Source organism: Saccopteryx bilineata, chromosome 4 (assembly GCF_036850765.1).
Source record: "Saccopteryx bilineata isolate mSacBil1 chromosome 4, mSacBil1_pri_phased_curated, whole genome shotgun sequence".
Taxonomy (NCBI): Eukaryota; Metazoa; Chordata; class Mammalia; order Chiroptera; family Emballonuridae; genus Saccopteryx; species Saccopteryx bilineata.
In genome coordinates this window covers 121,087,991-121,103,697 of record NC_089493.1, presented here as the reverse complement: position 1 = coordinate 121,103,697, position 15,707 = coordinate 121,087,991, and the positions used below count along the sequence as shown (strand labels likewise).

The 15,707-nt window shown below is 36.1% G+C and overlaps 1 protein-coding gene across 7 annotated transcripts in view; it reads left to right on the top strand.

The window, feature by feature from the left end:
• LRFN5 (leucine rich repeat and fibronectin type III domain containing 5) overlaps nucleotides 1-15,707 on the top strand; it is a 428,403-nt gene that overhangs the window by 390,780 nt on the left and 21,916 nt on the right. The window contains exon 1 of one of the 7 annotated variants that reach the window (XM_066277862.1): nucleotides 5,830-5,895. The exons of the other annotated variants lie outside the window; for them this stretch is intronic. The gene's annotated coding sequence lies outside the window, so the exon portion shown is untranslated. Of the gene's footprint in view, nucleotides 1-5,829; nucleotides 5,896-15,707 lie in introns of those variants that run through there. 7 annotated transcript variants of the gene reach the window in all.

Here is a 15,707-nt window from a genome sequence, read left to right as displayed (position 1 = left end):
TCTTTTGTTCTAAGATGGGTCTCTTGTAAACAGCATATGAATGGGTTCTGTTTTCTTATTTATGCTGCTACCCTATATCTTTTGATTGGGTCATTTGATCCATTTACATTTAAGGTTATTATTGATATGTAGTTGTTTCTTGCCATTTTATTCTTTAAATCTACAATCTTCATTTTCTGATATTTTTTTTCCTTTGCTCTTTTTACAGCAGGCCACTTAACATTTCTCACAGTACTGGTTTGCCTGTAATGAATTCATTGAGTTTTGTTGTTGTTGTTTGTTTGTTTTTGCTTGAGGAACTATTTATTTCTCCTTCAATCTTAAACAATGGCCTTCCTAGATAAAGAAGTCTTGGTTGTAGATTCTTGTTTTTCATCAATTGAATATTTCTTGCCAATCACTTCTGGCCTCAAGTGTTTCTGTTGAGAAGTTGGATGTCATCTTTATGGGGGCTCGTCAGTATGCAATTAACTGCTTTTCTCTTGCAGTTTTTAGTATTCTTTCTTTGTCTCTTAACTTTTACACTTTAATTATGATGTGTATTGGTGTAGGCCTCCTTGAGTTCCTCTTTAATGGAACTCTGTGCTCTTGAACTTGTATGACTTTTTTATTCATCAATTTACAATTTTCAGCTATGATTTCTTCAAACAGATTCTCTATCCCTTGTTTGTTCTTTTCTCCTTTAGAAACCTTTATGATGTGGATGTTGTTTCTCTTCATGTTTTCACAGAGCTCTCTCAGAGTTTCCTCAGACTTTTTGAGCCTTGTTTTGCTGCTCATCTTCCATGCTTTTGTTTATTTTTTTCTCTAAATCACCAATTTGATCCCTGCTTCATCCAGCCTGCTGTTAATTCCATCTAGTGCAGTCTTTATTTCTGATATTGTATTTTTCATTACTCACTTTTTTTTATGATTTCAAAGTCCTTTTTGATGCTTGCTATTTCTTTATTTAGGTGCTCATTATGTCCATCCATTGTTGCACTAAGGTCCTTGATAATCTTAAAAATCATTGTTTAAATTCTGCATCTGGTGTTTTAGTTACTTCCATCTCATTCAGTTCTTTTTCTGGGGATTTATCTTTTTTATTCATTTGAGTTACATTTCTCTGTTTGCCCTTTGTGTCTGTGCATTAGTTAGTCCTCTCCTAATTTAAATTTTTTGTGGTCTTTATAAAGAAGATGGGCTTGTTGGTACTGTTCTCCAGGCCACTTATTTCCCTTGTTATAAAAATGTTTCTTGAGGGTACTATTTTTCCTTTTGTTGTATGTGAGTATAGTTGCCATTTGTCCTTTCATGTGTATGGTTATCACTTTAGGCTGACTGGCTCTAAGGTCAACCTTAATCATGTGTATTATACACTGTGAAATGTCTGTCTTGTTGGGCATATTTATTCTCCATAGTGTCTGGTGCTTGCTAGACTCTAACCTGGGTGTGCTGCTTGTGTAGGTAGCAGGGTCTAGGGTTGGTGCTCTCTGCCACCCAATGCCAGTAGTGTTGGCTCTAATTTTTTGGGGGTTGGCATCAGCTGTTGTTTGTAACTTTCTATGGGCTACCATTCTGCAGCTACTGCACTTTTTGCTGTTTTTGTATGCATTTTCTGTGTCTAGGTACTATGGGAGGAGCAAACATTTCTATAAGGATCAGCTTCTTTCTGCTTAGAGATGACAACAGCTCTGTAAAAGCTCCAAGTTCTATAACATTTTTCTCCACTTTTCAGCTGCTCTTCCTCCTCTTGGTGTTGCTTGGTCTTCCCACAGAGTCTTCTGTAGTAAGACTATAGTGAGGGCTCAGATTGGCCTCACCCTACTGACCCCTCTACAGGTTGCAGTCTTGTTGGGTTAGGGCAGCTGAGGTTGTGAATACATTTGTGGGATCCTGTTCTTCAGGAGTCTCTTGGTAAGGAGCTCAGTACAGGGAATTTGGCCCTTACTCCAGAGCATGATCTCTCAGCAACTGCTAGATACTGAAATTTTATTTCTCCCCAACAAGGTGAGCAACAGGTTCAAAACGAGTGTGGCCAGCAGTCCTCTCTTCAGAAGTTCTTTCAGCTGTTGAGACCCCAGTCATGGAAAGAGTCCTTTCTTGGTGCTGACTGTGCCCCTCCCAAAGGTGGCTAAGCTCATTGACCAGATCCAACAATAGAATCACAGGGACCCACACTTTAAATTTCCATGCTCCAAACCTCTCTCCATTTTTCCTGTGGAACCTAGCCCAGCCAGACAGAATATCCAGTGTCCAGGCCAGCTGACTGTGAAGTTCCACCCTATTCAAGGCACAGGAGCCACTGTGCTGGTGCTGAACACAGAGAGTAAAAGTTGCCTCAGCTGGGACAGTTGTGAGGAGCTTTTCCTTAGGATACCACTCTAGGAAGGGTTGTTTGGTCCTGAACTGATGCTTTCTGCAGCTGGCCCCTGGATGTGCTAGCCCTGGGCCTCCCAAACAGGAACCTAGCACAGGCCAGTGGGAAACACTGCCTGTGACTGGCCCTCAGCAACCTTTTTGGACGTACAAGCAACTCAGAGTTTGTGGCTTCCTCTGCTGGGCCCAGGTACACATGGAAATACAAAGCTGCACTCCTAGGTAGGCTTTTACTCACTCTGGTCCTGGTGGAAATTCCACTCAAATGGCCAAGTGTCCTTGAGTCTGGCCTCCTGTAGCCTGTCTGCTGGCTGCTTTTTATGCTCATCCGCTGAAAAAAAATTTCTGCTAGATTCTAAAGCCTGTGGCAATTTAGGGATTTGGAAGGGTGTTGGGTGTGGCTCCACACCTTAGCCCCAGGTGTCAGTCTGTTCAGACTTTTTTCTGAGACCTAAGTAGGGTGTGGCCCCAGAAGTCTGGTGGGTGTGGCTTCTGAGATCCAGAGGTGTGGTCTGCTCACCCACAGTTTCAACTGAATCTCTTATGAGTTGGAAGCACCAGTCATAGACTTGATATAGTGTTGGAGGGGAGTTCAGGACTCTTCACCAGAAAACTGAGTCACTGACACGCTCCCTGCTTCCTGGCCTCTCAGAAAGACCTATCACCATGACTGGGGTAGGAGATTCTCCCAAGGTCAGAGTAGCTGCTTTTCCCCAGGCTGATGTCACTCAGAGGGGACAGCTCCACCCAAGAAAGATTGTGACTGCAGTACTGGAGATTGACTCTGCACAGGGGTTCTGGTGGCCATCCCCCATAGTTTCTCTCCTTAGGCCTCCAACTTTACACTCTTCTCCCTCAACTCCAGTCCTCTCAGTTCTCTCCTGCCAGAGCCCCAGATAAGTGGCTGTGAACAGGGTGTTCTGTACGGGCCGTTAAAACAAAGTCTGCATCTGAGAGCTCTGTCTCTTTCTTGCGGACAGAAACTTGGCTCTTTTCATAGCTAAATGCTGTCTGGGCATCTCTTCTAGACTCTGGGGCTCTAGACTGGGGCTCTGGGCCTGGGGCTAAGAACCCACACCTCTCAGGGCAACACACCCCACTGTGAGAGTCCCTCCATACCCTCAGCTGCCACTCACTCTTGGGAGCAGGGCAGCTCTTTCTGCGTCTCCATCCTTCCTACCAGTCTTGATGTGGGTTCTTTGGTGATCTTTGGTTATAGACTCCCTCTCATAATTTCTTGATGAACTCATCCTTTTCTATGAAATGCCTCTGTTTATATCTGGTACACTTTTATCAGTTTTCTACTTTGTTTGATGATAATTTAGTTATGCCAAATTTTTTATGCTCAGTGTTTTGTAATCTATCTTTTCTAGCCTTTGACTTTCAATTGTCTCTGTTTTCAAAGTTTTTCTTTTAATGCTTAATGAATGGCCATCCCTACTATTTATGGCAAATTAATAATCTTTGCCTCATGTTTTGATTCAAGTTGTTTTTAAAATAATTATTGAAATCTTTGGGATTGAACCTACCACCTTTGTATTTTCTTGGTGGGTGATTTTTTTCAATTTTTTTTTTTATCCTACGAATATCATTCATAATGTCTTGCAGATAATATCTGAGATTATTTTTTCTTAACTTTTTCTACCTCTGAGTATTTTTGGTTTATATTCATTTTGAAGAATATTTTTTATTGGCTGTGAAACACAAAATTTAAAGGATTTTTTTTTTTTTACTTTTTAAATATATTATTCCATTTTTTGGCTTTTATTTATTTTGAAAATTCAATTATAGTTTTTATAATTTTTTTTCTCTGCTGTCTTTATAATTTTTCTCTTTCTATTTTATTTTTACAAATTGACATTTATATGTCTAAGTATAATTGTGTTGATACTGCTTAGGGTTAATTGGCCTTTTGGATCATTAATGTTATCAATTCTGGAAATTATTTAACTGTTATCCCTTTAAATAGTTCTTCTCCATTCTCTTCTTCCTTTCTCTCTGGAACTCCAGTTATGATTATATCAGAGATTTTTATATTTTCCTTCAGATCTCAGACTTTATATTCTCTTCTTTCAGCTTTATTTTCCTCAATTGTTGGAGTTTAGATTGTTTTTCTATCTATCTGCTTTTAAGTACATTGATATTTTCCTTTGCTGTGCCCACTATTCTCTCAAGCACATCTAATAGTTTCTTCAAAACCATTTACATTTTAAAAAGTGTTTCTACATCTCTGCTAGTATTATCCATAACATCATGCCTGTTTTCTACATCTTCCATTTGATATTTTAGCATTTTTTAAGTTATTTTAAATTACTTGTGACAATTCTAACATCTGGAATGTCTATTAAGTCTGCTTCTATTGACCATTTCCTTTTTGAATGTTAGCCACTTTTTCTTTTTTTTTCTCATATTTCTGTTGTTGTTGTTGTGTGTGTGATTTCTTACTTTATGCAGCATATTTTATACCAAAAACACATTAGGTTATAAAATAAATGATATTTACTTTTAAAAAATATATATGGATGTTTTTTCTTTGTCACTAGAGTGGGGGGTGAGTATATGTTCTGCAGTTAAGCTCAGTCTGTAATTTGCTATAGTATTATTGTGATTCAGTTCACTGTAGCTTCAAATGTTTGGAAAGAATGGTTGGGAATTTCCAGTTTATTCAGCCATGGAACCTTAGCACAATGGATTTGGAGATCTTTTTTGTGCAAATGAACCATGTGTTGTATAAACTTTTGGAATTCTGATCCTGTTTGACAGTGCTCCTGCCAGCTATTCTGATGACCAAGGAGATCTGTTTGATCTATGAGCTAAACCCTGGATTTCTTTGATGGGCAAAATCTGAGCCTCACAACGTTCTATGAAGGTAGAAATATTTTCTAAAAATAAAAAATATTCTCACTTCTCCCATGTCGCTCCAGATGGTTGAAAGTTAGAAGTATCTGAATGGGAGGAAAAGAATTGAGCTCTTCTTACCCTTCTCAATCTTTTAAAGCAGAAATTCCTGAGCGAATTTTTTTCAGGCCCCTTCTTATTACCCATTTTTCCAAAGGTGGACATCTGAATTACCTGGATAATTCAATTTAATTTTTCTTTTCACCTCTGATTATCTTTTATCTGCAACTATAGAACATCTCTCTGCTCTCTAGTCCATATTTATCATTTAAGATCTCCATGACTCAATAAATACAAATAAGAATGAAATTCTGAGGAAACATTTTCTGGCCTTGGTTTGGGGCTCTTTTAAATTTTGTTTTCTTCTATCACATGTGGTTCTTAAAACTTGATTAAAATTCTGGTTTCACCCTGACTGATGGCTCAGTTGTAGAGCATCAGACCAGCATGTGGATGTCCTGGTTTTGATTCCTGGTCAGGTCAGACAGGAGAAGGGGCCATCTGCTTCTCCACCCCTCCTTCTTCTGCTCTCTCTTTCTCTCTTCCCCTCCCACAGCTATGGATTGATTGACTCAAGTGCATTGGCCCTGAGGATGGCTCCATGGACCCTCTGCCTCATGAGCTAAAGATAGCTCTGTGGTAAGCATGGCCCAGATGGGGGTTGCCGGGTGGGTTCCAGATAGTACACATGCAACAGTCTGTCTCTCTATCTCCACTCCTCTTATTTGGAAAAGAAGAAAAAAAATTCTGGTTTTCTATTTCACCTGTGCTGAGCAAACTGAAAATAAAAATAAATAAATAAATAAATAAATAAATAAATAAATAAATAACACAAAAACCCTCATCCTGGCTCCATAAAAGAGGGGAATAGATAGATAGATAGGCTAACTATTGCCCCAATGTTGGAAAGACAGAATGGTGAATCCAGGGAGCCCCTGATTACTGGAGCAGACACAGAGCTGTAGACACTGTAGGAAACAGTGGCACAGTGGGAGAACTGAACTGTCACAGTGAGTTGCTGGAGATGCCATGCAGACATGGCTGAGGGTTTTAAATTCAGGGTAACCCAGTTATAAAGGATAATTCCACAATATTTTAAGATTTACCTCCTGGAACTCCATCAATTTCCCACAGCAAATATCGGGAAATATACCTACTCCTGCTTCCAATGGGGAGAAGGAAAAGAACCCTTTTGAATTATGTTAGAGCACTCTGTAATTCTTAACAAGGTCTGTCTTAAAGGGAATCAAATTAAATAGAGCTTAAGCTGCTGTGGGAACCCACATAACCTGGGAAACGACTCAATACCAGCCAGCTGTAGAATTACAAGTAGAAAAAGGAAATGCTTAACTCCAACCCACTATAGCCATCAGGTCTCATCTAAGGAGATAGAGAGAGGAACATAGAAATATTTGTGAAGTTCACAGTCCAGAGACCTAGGCTCACTAAAACACATCTGCTAAAAAAGACTTATCATACAAAAAAAATTGTTAAAACTCAAAAGTTGTTGTCCCAGTAGAGCCTGAACTCTATTTTGATCAGGTATCCCCAATTTGACTTTCCAGCACCAAGGGACACTCCTGCTTATTAGCAGGGCAGGCAGCCTTTTCGAAACTACCCTTGAGGTAGCTGGGAGGATGCTACTGATCAGTGCCAACACTAACTGCCACCGGAAGAAAGACAAAACTGACCTATACACAAGTTAGTTGCAAGAATCACACAGGCAGTTTATTACTCACAAATCCTTTTGGCGTGCCTGGGTACAGTTTAAGGAGGCCCCTTTGTTGTGCTCCTCTCAGCTGTCTTTGCACAAAGCGGTGTGGAGACAGTCCACATCAACATTGGAGTCTGGGTGACTATACATCAGGTATCCCCTTAGCTTTAGTACCTTTTCTAGCCAACACCTTCTAACAGGTGTCAATCTACAAGATTATCATCTCAACCCACCTTTGTCAATTTACAGGATTATCACCTCAAACTACCTTTTTGGGAGTTCCTCATAGAGAGCCCTTTTTATGCTAATCTACTGAAATATCACATCAAGCCACTTTTAAGGTGTTCCTAGGGAAGCTTCTTGTTTATGTTAACTTACAGAGTTATGACATCAAGCCACTTCTTATCTATGTATAACTTCACACACACACTAACTGGGCCCTCTGCTCGAAAGTCAGAATTAATATAGTGTGTACAAATATTATCATATTTATACACACTATATTAATACCTATACAGATGGCATAACTTTATTTAATTTCCTTAATTGCTTTTAATATTATATCTTAATTACTTTTATATATCTTTCATATTTTTTCATTTCTATATATTTAATTACTATAACATTATATTACTGCAACAGTTGTTTTATGATGTTAGTGTATTGATTTCAAAGTTTATATAGAAAGGCAAAAGATCCAAAATAGTCAATATAATACTACAGAAGAACAAAGTTGGTGAACAGACAGACACTCTGCAACTTCAAGACTTAAAGAGCTACAGTAATCAAGACAATGTGTAACAATAAAAGAATAAATTAAACAAAATAGAAATCCCAGTAATCAATGCTCATACCTGTAATTAAAGTCTTTGACAAACAGCAAAAGCAATACAACAGAACAAACATATTCTTCTCAACAAGTTGTATTGGGACAACTGGATATTTTCATGTAAAAAAAAAAAAAGAAATTTAACACAGACATTAAGTTATTCAAAAAATAAGCTCAAAATGGAGTCCTAAATGTCAAATGAAATATTGTAAAACCACTAGAAGATAATATAAATAACCTAAATGGCATTGGTTACGATGATGCCTTTTTTTCATATAGCATCTAAAACATGATCCGTGAAAGAAATGATAAGCTGAACTCATTAACATTAAAAAGCTTCTGCTCTTGCCCTGGCCGGGTTGGCTCAGCGGTAGAGCGTCGGCCTAGCGTGCGGAGGACCTGGGTTCGATTCCCGGCCAGGGCACACAGGAGAAGCGCCCATTTGCTTCTCCACCCCTCCGCCGCACTTTCCTCTCTGTCTCTCTCTTCCCCTCCCGCAGCCGAGGCTCCATTGGAGCAAAGATGGCCCCAGGCGCTGGGGATGGCTCTGTGGCCTCTGCCCCAGGCGCTACAGTGGCTCTGGTCGCAACATGGCGACGCCCAGGATGGGCAGAGCATCGCCCCCTGGTGGGCAGAGCATTGCCCCTGGTGGGCGTGCCGGGTGGATCTCGGTCGGGCGCATGCGGGAGTCTTGTCTGACTGTCTCTCCCTGTTTCCAGCTTCAGAAAAAAATGAAAAGAATAAAAAAAAAAAGCTTCTGCTCTTTTAAGGACAATGTCAAGAGATTAAGACACATTGGGAGAAAATATTGGCAAAAGATACATTTGATTAAGAAACTTAATTCAAAATATATAATGTAGTCTTAATTTTAATATTTAAAAGAATAATATGTATAAATAATGGGCCATAAGATCTTAACAGACAACTCACCAAGAAGATGTACAGATGGCAATATATGAAAAGATACACTTCATCATGTGTCATCAGGTAAATGCAAATTGAAACAATCAATACTTATTGGAATGACCAAAATATGGAACCACGACAAGATATGGTGCAGCCATTTTAGAAAACAGTTTGGCAGTTTCACACAAAACTACATATATTATTACCATATATCCCAGCAATTATATCCTTATTATTTATCAAAGGAGTTAAATATTTACATCTACGGAGAATCCTGTATACAGATGTGTACAGGTATGTGGCTTTATTCATATTTGCCAAAACTTGGAAGCAACCAAAATGTCCTTCAGTGGACGAATAGATAAATAAACTGTAGTTCATTCAGACAATGGACCATTATTCAGTGCAAAAAAGAAGTGAGCAATTATGACTTTGGGTGATGGGTATACAACATAACCAAATGTCAAAATGATCTCTCTAAATCTATGTACTCTAATAGAGTTGATCAATGTCACCCTGTTAAAATTAATTGTCTAAATAAAATTTAAAATTTTTTTAAAAAAGTGAACTATGAAGCCATAAAAAACATGTAATAACCTTAAAGTCATATTACTACGTGAAAAAAATCAGTTGGAAAAGCTGCATACTATACGGTTCCTACTATATGACATTATAGAAAAGGGGAGAACTGTGGAGATGGTAAGATCAGTGGTTGCTTTGGAGAGATAGAAAATGAAGAGATGGATAAGCAGAGCACAGAAGATTTAGAGAGAGCGAAAATACTTTGTACGATTCCTAAAATGTGCCTATATGCCATTATACATTTGTTCAAACCCATTGACTGCATAAAACCAAAAGTGACCCCTAATATAAAGTATGGATTTTTGGATGATTATTATAATGTGTCAAATTAGATTAATTGATTATAACAAATTTACTATGCTGGCAGGGGATGTTGATAATGGAGGAGACTCTTCATGTGTGGGAACAATTGTTACATAAGAAATCTGTGTACTTTCTCTCCCAATTTTGTTGTAAACCTAAAAGTGGTCTACAAAATAAAGTGTTAAAAAATGTTTTTAAAAGTTAGGATATTTTCTACTCTCTCCAATTAGTGCCAGATAGGTCCTTCTTTCTGACTGTGAGAATAATAGGAGGGTACCAGTGGATCTCTCCTCTTTCATAAAAATCTGTCACTTTCTGGAATTTAGTTCAAGTTTATTTGCATCATCAGCAAGATGATGTTATTTTTTAAAAGCATATGACTTGTAGCTTATTCAGCTTATTTGATGGTTAAGGTGAAATGATATTTTTTGTTACTTTTTATATTTATACCAGAAGTACTACCTGTAAACAATAAAACAACAAAAATATTTTATACTTAATCACAGAGATACCATTTCTGCTGCTTTTTATTCATTTCTAAAGATTTAAAATTCATCTGATATAATTTTCTTCAAGACTGAAGAAAATTTCTTTGTTTTCTTATAGTGCAATTCTACTGGTGATGAATTTTTCAGTTTGTTTCTCTCAAAATATCTTTATTTTACCTTTATGAATGAATAATTCCACATTTAAATTGACAAGCTTTTCTTTTTCTTTAACTGCTTTAAAGATAATTTTCATTGTCTTCCATCTGCTTTACTTCCAAAAGGAAGTCAGTGAGGAGTCAGCTTTTTTTTATTTTGTTCACCTTATTTTCTTATGATGTGTCTTATTTATGTGACTGCTTTGAAGATTCATTTTTTTTTCTTAGCTTATCTGCAATATAATTGTGATGTATGTTGGTGTGGTTTTTCTTATTTTGAGTTTAGATTTATGGGTTGCTGTGCTTTTTAATAACAAATTTGGAAAAAAATTACCATTATTTCTTGGAATATATTTTTACTTTACAGCCTTCTTCAATACTCAGTTATATGTATGTTTGACTTCTTAATATCTTTATCACAAGTCACTGATTATTTGTTCAAATTTATTTCCATCCTTTTTTGTTGTTGTTGTTATTATTAAGTGAGAGGCAGGGAAGCAGAGACAGACTCCCTCATGTGCCCACTAGGAGCAACCCATTAAGCCCCCTGCCAGGTGATGCTCTGCCCATCTGGGCCGCTGCTCAGTTGCTCGGCAACCGAGCTATCTTAGTGTCTGAGGCAAGGCCATGGAGCCATCCTCAGCACCTGGGGCCAAATTGCTCCAACCAAGCCATGGCTGTTGGAAGAGAAGAGAGGAAGTGAGAGATAGATGGGGGGAGGGTGTGTGTGGAAGCAGATGATTGCTTCTCCTGTGTGCCCTGACTGGGATTTCAACCCAGGATTTTCACATGCCAAACTGATGTTATGCCACTGAGCCAACAGGCCAGGGCCCCATCTTTTTTTTTTTTTTTAATTAGTGTTTTATTATGGATAATATTTATTCCCCTGTCTCTACTTAGAGATTACTGGAGTTCTGATAATTGCCTTTCTGTTACTCTGCCTTATACATTTAAGCCACTTGAGACTCTGCACCTCCTTCTCTCTCCTCAATTAAATAAAGCTATTGATGCTTTACCTTGTTTTTCCCTTCTGTGCTGTGTTTTGAAAGTGTCTCCATGAGCAATGATAGTGTTCATTTTTAATTCACTTTTTTTAAGAATGACAGTTCTGTGCTTTCTCTTTTCTGAATTCTAAAAACTGTAGTTTTATATATTCTTTTTTACTTTTTTAGCCACTTATTTTGCAAAGGCTAGTTCAGAACAAGTCATTCTGTCACAAACAGAGATTACGATTATTTCATCTGTTTAAAATGATTGTTCTTATCCATTACAATCACATTTACTATGGCAGAAAATAGGCATAAAGAAATGAACTAATAAGAATCTGTTCTCTGTAAAAACTTGGTGCGTTATTTCTAAAATACTCCATATTTCATATTTTTAAATTAAAATTTTGAATGAGTTTTCCAACTTTTTTCCCTCTTGGTATTTAAAACTACATGTAATTTATAAGAACCTTTAATCATGTTTGTGTTAGTACTTCTTATTATTGAGCATTAATGTAAAAAGCAAATATAATCAAATTAAGAAATGAAGTTATTAAAAATTAAATATGGATACATGTAAATGCATTAAGAATTTACAAAAATGAAAATGGAATATGATATCTTTTTGGACTCACTGTCAGGTACTTTGAAAATTGGTTTTCATAAGTTATCTTTAAAAACCCACATTTATATCAAATAATTTCTCTAATATTAAAGAAGCTTAGAGAATTTGAAGTTTTTAACATTACTATTTTTGAGAATAAGATTTTGTATTACTGTTAGGATGTGAAGCTTGTACTACGTTCTATGTTGAATTATCTTATTTGCATGTGAATAAACTTCATAAAGGTAGCAATTCTTTCTCTCTTTTGAATTAATTTGTTGTGTTTACATAGATTCTAGTGTCCCCCCAAATACCTACTCTGCTCCCCTGTGTTCCCCAGTACATCCCCCTTGTCCCCCTCCCTGTAACGCCCTCATCCCTTTTCTCCAGGATTTGCTTTCCTACTCTCATCCCGTCCTATCACCCTGTTATCCCCTTCCCCTCTGTCCACTTTCCTTCTGGATCCTTTCATTCTGCCTCTGTCTCTATTCCGCTCCTCAATATATAGTGGTCATCGAATTCCTCAAATGAGTGAGGTCATATGATATTTTCCTTTCTCTGCCTGGTTTATTTCACTTAACATAATAGTTTCCAGGTCCATCCATGTGGTCGCAAAAAGTAGTATTTCCTTCCTTTTCATGGTCCCATAGTATTCCATTGTGTATATGTACCATAGATTTTAATCCATTTGCCACTGTTGGGCAATTGGGCTTTTTCTAGATCTTAGCTATTGTAAACAATGCTGCCATAAACATGGGGGTGCATTTCTCCTTTTGAATTGTTGATGTGGTGTTCTTGGGATATATTCCTAAAAGTGGGATGACTGGGTCAAAAGGCAGTTCCATTTTTAATATTTTAAGTAATCTCCATATTGTTTTCCACATTGGCTGCACCAGTCTGCATTCCCACCAGCAGTGCAGGAGGGTTCCTTTTTCTCTACATCCTCGCCAGCACTTATTCTGTGTTGTTTTGTTGATGAGCACCATTCTGACTGGGGTAAGGTGGTATCTCACTGTGGTTTTAATTTGCATTTCTCTAATGACTAGTGATGTTGAGCATTTTTTCATATGCCTACTGGCCATCTGTATGTCCTCTTTGGAGAAGTGTCCATTTATTTTACTCATTTTTTTTATTTGATTGTTTATCTTCCTGGTGTTGAGTTTTACAAGTTTTTTATAAATTTTGGTTTTTAACCCCTTATCAGATGTATTGTCATATATGTTCTCCCATTGTGTGGTTTACCTTTTTATTTTGTTCATATTGTCTTTAGCTGTGCAAAAGATTTTTAGTTTAATATAGTCCCATTTGTTCATTCTATCCTTTATTTCCCTTGCATGTGGAGATAAATCAGCAAATATATTGCTGCGAGTGATGTTGGAGAGCTTATTGCCTATGATTTCCTCTAGGATGCTTATGGTTTCATGATTTACATTTAAGTCTTTTATCCATTTTGAGTTTATTTTTGTGAATGGTGTAAGTTGGTTGTCTAATTTTATTTTATTTTTTGCAGGTAACTGTCCAATTTCCCCAACAGCACTTGTTAAAGAGACTATCTTTACTCCATTGTATGCTATTATCTTTATTACCCTTGTCAAATATCAGTTATTCATAAAGGTGTGGGTTTATTTCAGAGTTTTCTGTTCTGTTCCATTGATCTATATGCCTATTCTTATGCCAGCATCAAGCTGTTTTGAGTACAATGGCCTTTTAGTATAACTTGATATCAGGAAGTGGAATCCCACCCACTTTATTCTTCTTTTTCAGGATTGCTGAGGCTATTCGTGTTCTTTTTTGGTTCCATATGAATTTTTGGAATATTTGTTTTATATCTTTGAAATATGTCCTTGGTATTTTCATAGGAATTGCATTGAATTTATAGATTGCTTTGGGTAATATGAACATTTTAATGATGTTTATTCTTCCTAGCCATGAACACAGTATATGCTTCCACTTGTTTGTATCTTCCTTGATTTCTTTTATCAATGTTTTATAATTTTTCGAGTACAAGTCTTTAACCTCCTATGTTATATTTACTCCTAGGTATTTTTTTGTTGTTGTTGCAATAGTGAAGGGGATTCTTTTCTTAATTTCTCTTTCAAACAGATCATTGTTCATGTATAAAAATGCCTCTGATTTCTGAGTATTAATTTTATATCCTGACACCTTGCTGAATTCCTTTATCAGGTCCAATAGTTTTTTGACTGTGACTTTAGGTTTTCTATATACTGTGTCATATCATCAGCAAATAATGGTACTTTTACTTCTTCTTTTCCAATTTGAATGCCTTTTATTTCTTCTTCTTGTCTGATTGCTGAGGCTAGGACTTCCAGAACTATTAATATATTGAATAAGAGTAGTGAAAGGGAGCACCCCTGCCTTGTTCCTGATCTTAAGGGGTTTGCTTTTCACTTTTGCCCATTGTGTAAGATGTTGGGTGTGGGTCTGTCATAGATGGCCTTTATCATGTTGAAGTATGTTCCCTGTATTTCTAGTTTGCTGAGAGTTTTGATCATAAATGGGTGCTGGATTTTATCAAATGCTTTTTCTGCATCTATTGATATTATCATGTGGTTTTTATCCTTTCTTTTTTTATTGATAAATCACATTGATTGATTTGCCAATATTGTAGCAATTCTTTAAGAAATTTATGATTTCCTGATAATATCAATATCAAAAATTGCATATAAATATTAGAATATTTTAATGCAAAATATAAATATAAAATATTGAGAATAGCTAAACTAATGCTCAGAGGTAAAGAAAATATGAATAGGCAAATCAACAATAAACAAGGGAGACTGAAACTACCAAATATTTAAAAACATTATAAATGCATAATCTTAAAAAATGGCCTGCCAGAGCAAAAATCAACAGTCAGAATAATGGAATAGAACATAATTAGAAAAAGGTAAGTAAAATAAAATGAAATATCCAAATAAATCAAATAATATAATGTAAATAAAAACCAAGATTATAAATACCAGCTAGTATTAAGAACTAAATGTAAAAATTAAAAGTGCATTTTAAATTAACAAAAATTGAGTTTATCTTGATATAAATTAAGATTGCATTAATTATAGCACATCAACAAATCTGAGATAAAAATATTTGGCCCTTTTCCAATAAACAAAGTATAAAAGAATTGTACAATATTCAGCTTTATTTGCCTCAACATTATTCTGTTCCTCTCTGCAAATGCATTACTGCATATAAGTGAAAAGACACAACAAAATATATAACACACTATTAGTCTTCTCCTATTCCTACCTGCCATGTTGTATTCTGAGACTATGTTTCTTTCATTGGATGAAAAAGGAGAGGTATCCATGATGGATGGAGATTGTCATGTGGCCCAAGTTGTAAATGTAAAGAAATCATATCCCCAGAGTAAAGCTGTAGTTGTTCCAGTTGTTTTACCCAAAATCTCTAATCTGGAAAATATTTTTAAAAAACATTTATATTTATTTTCTATTATTATTAATCATTATTTCCTCTCACCAGAATTCAATACATAGGTCATAACTTTTGTCTTAGTCCAGTTTTATCTACTTCTGGTGGATGATGGAAACTCCTTTGGGTTTTTTTTCCAATGAAGAATACATAAACTTAGTTCTCAGAATGATTTTTAGGTGTTATCATTAACATTCTCCATAAGTGTTTTAATGGAAATATACTGACATATTTAAAATGCCAACTATTATTTAATTTCTGCTTAAAAATCTTATTACAGTGCTTAAATAAAAGAAAAATTCTCACATGATAAAAGATAGTTAATAAGACAAATAAAATTTAATAAAAATTAATTACTTTCCAATATAATGCCACAAAGTTAACAGTAACAAATATTTTCTGTTATTGTTTCTACCCAGACCAATTGAAATACT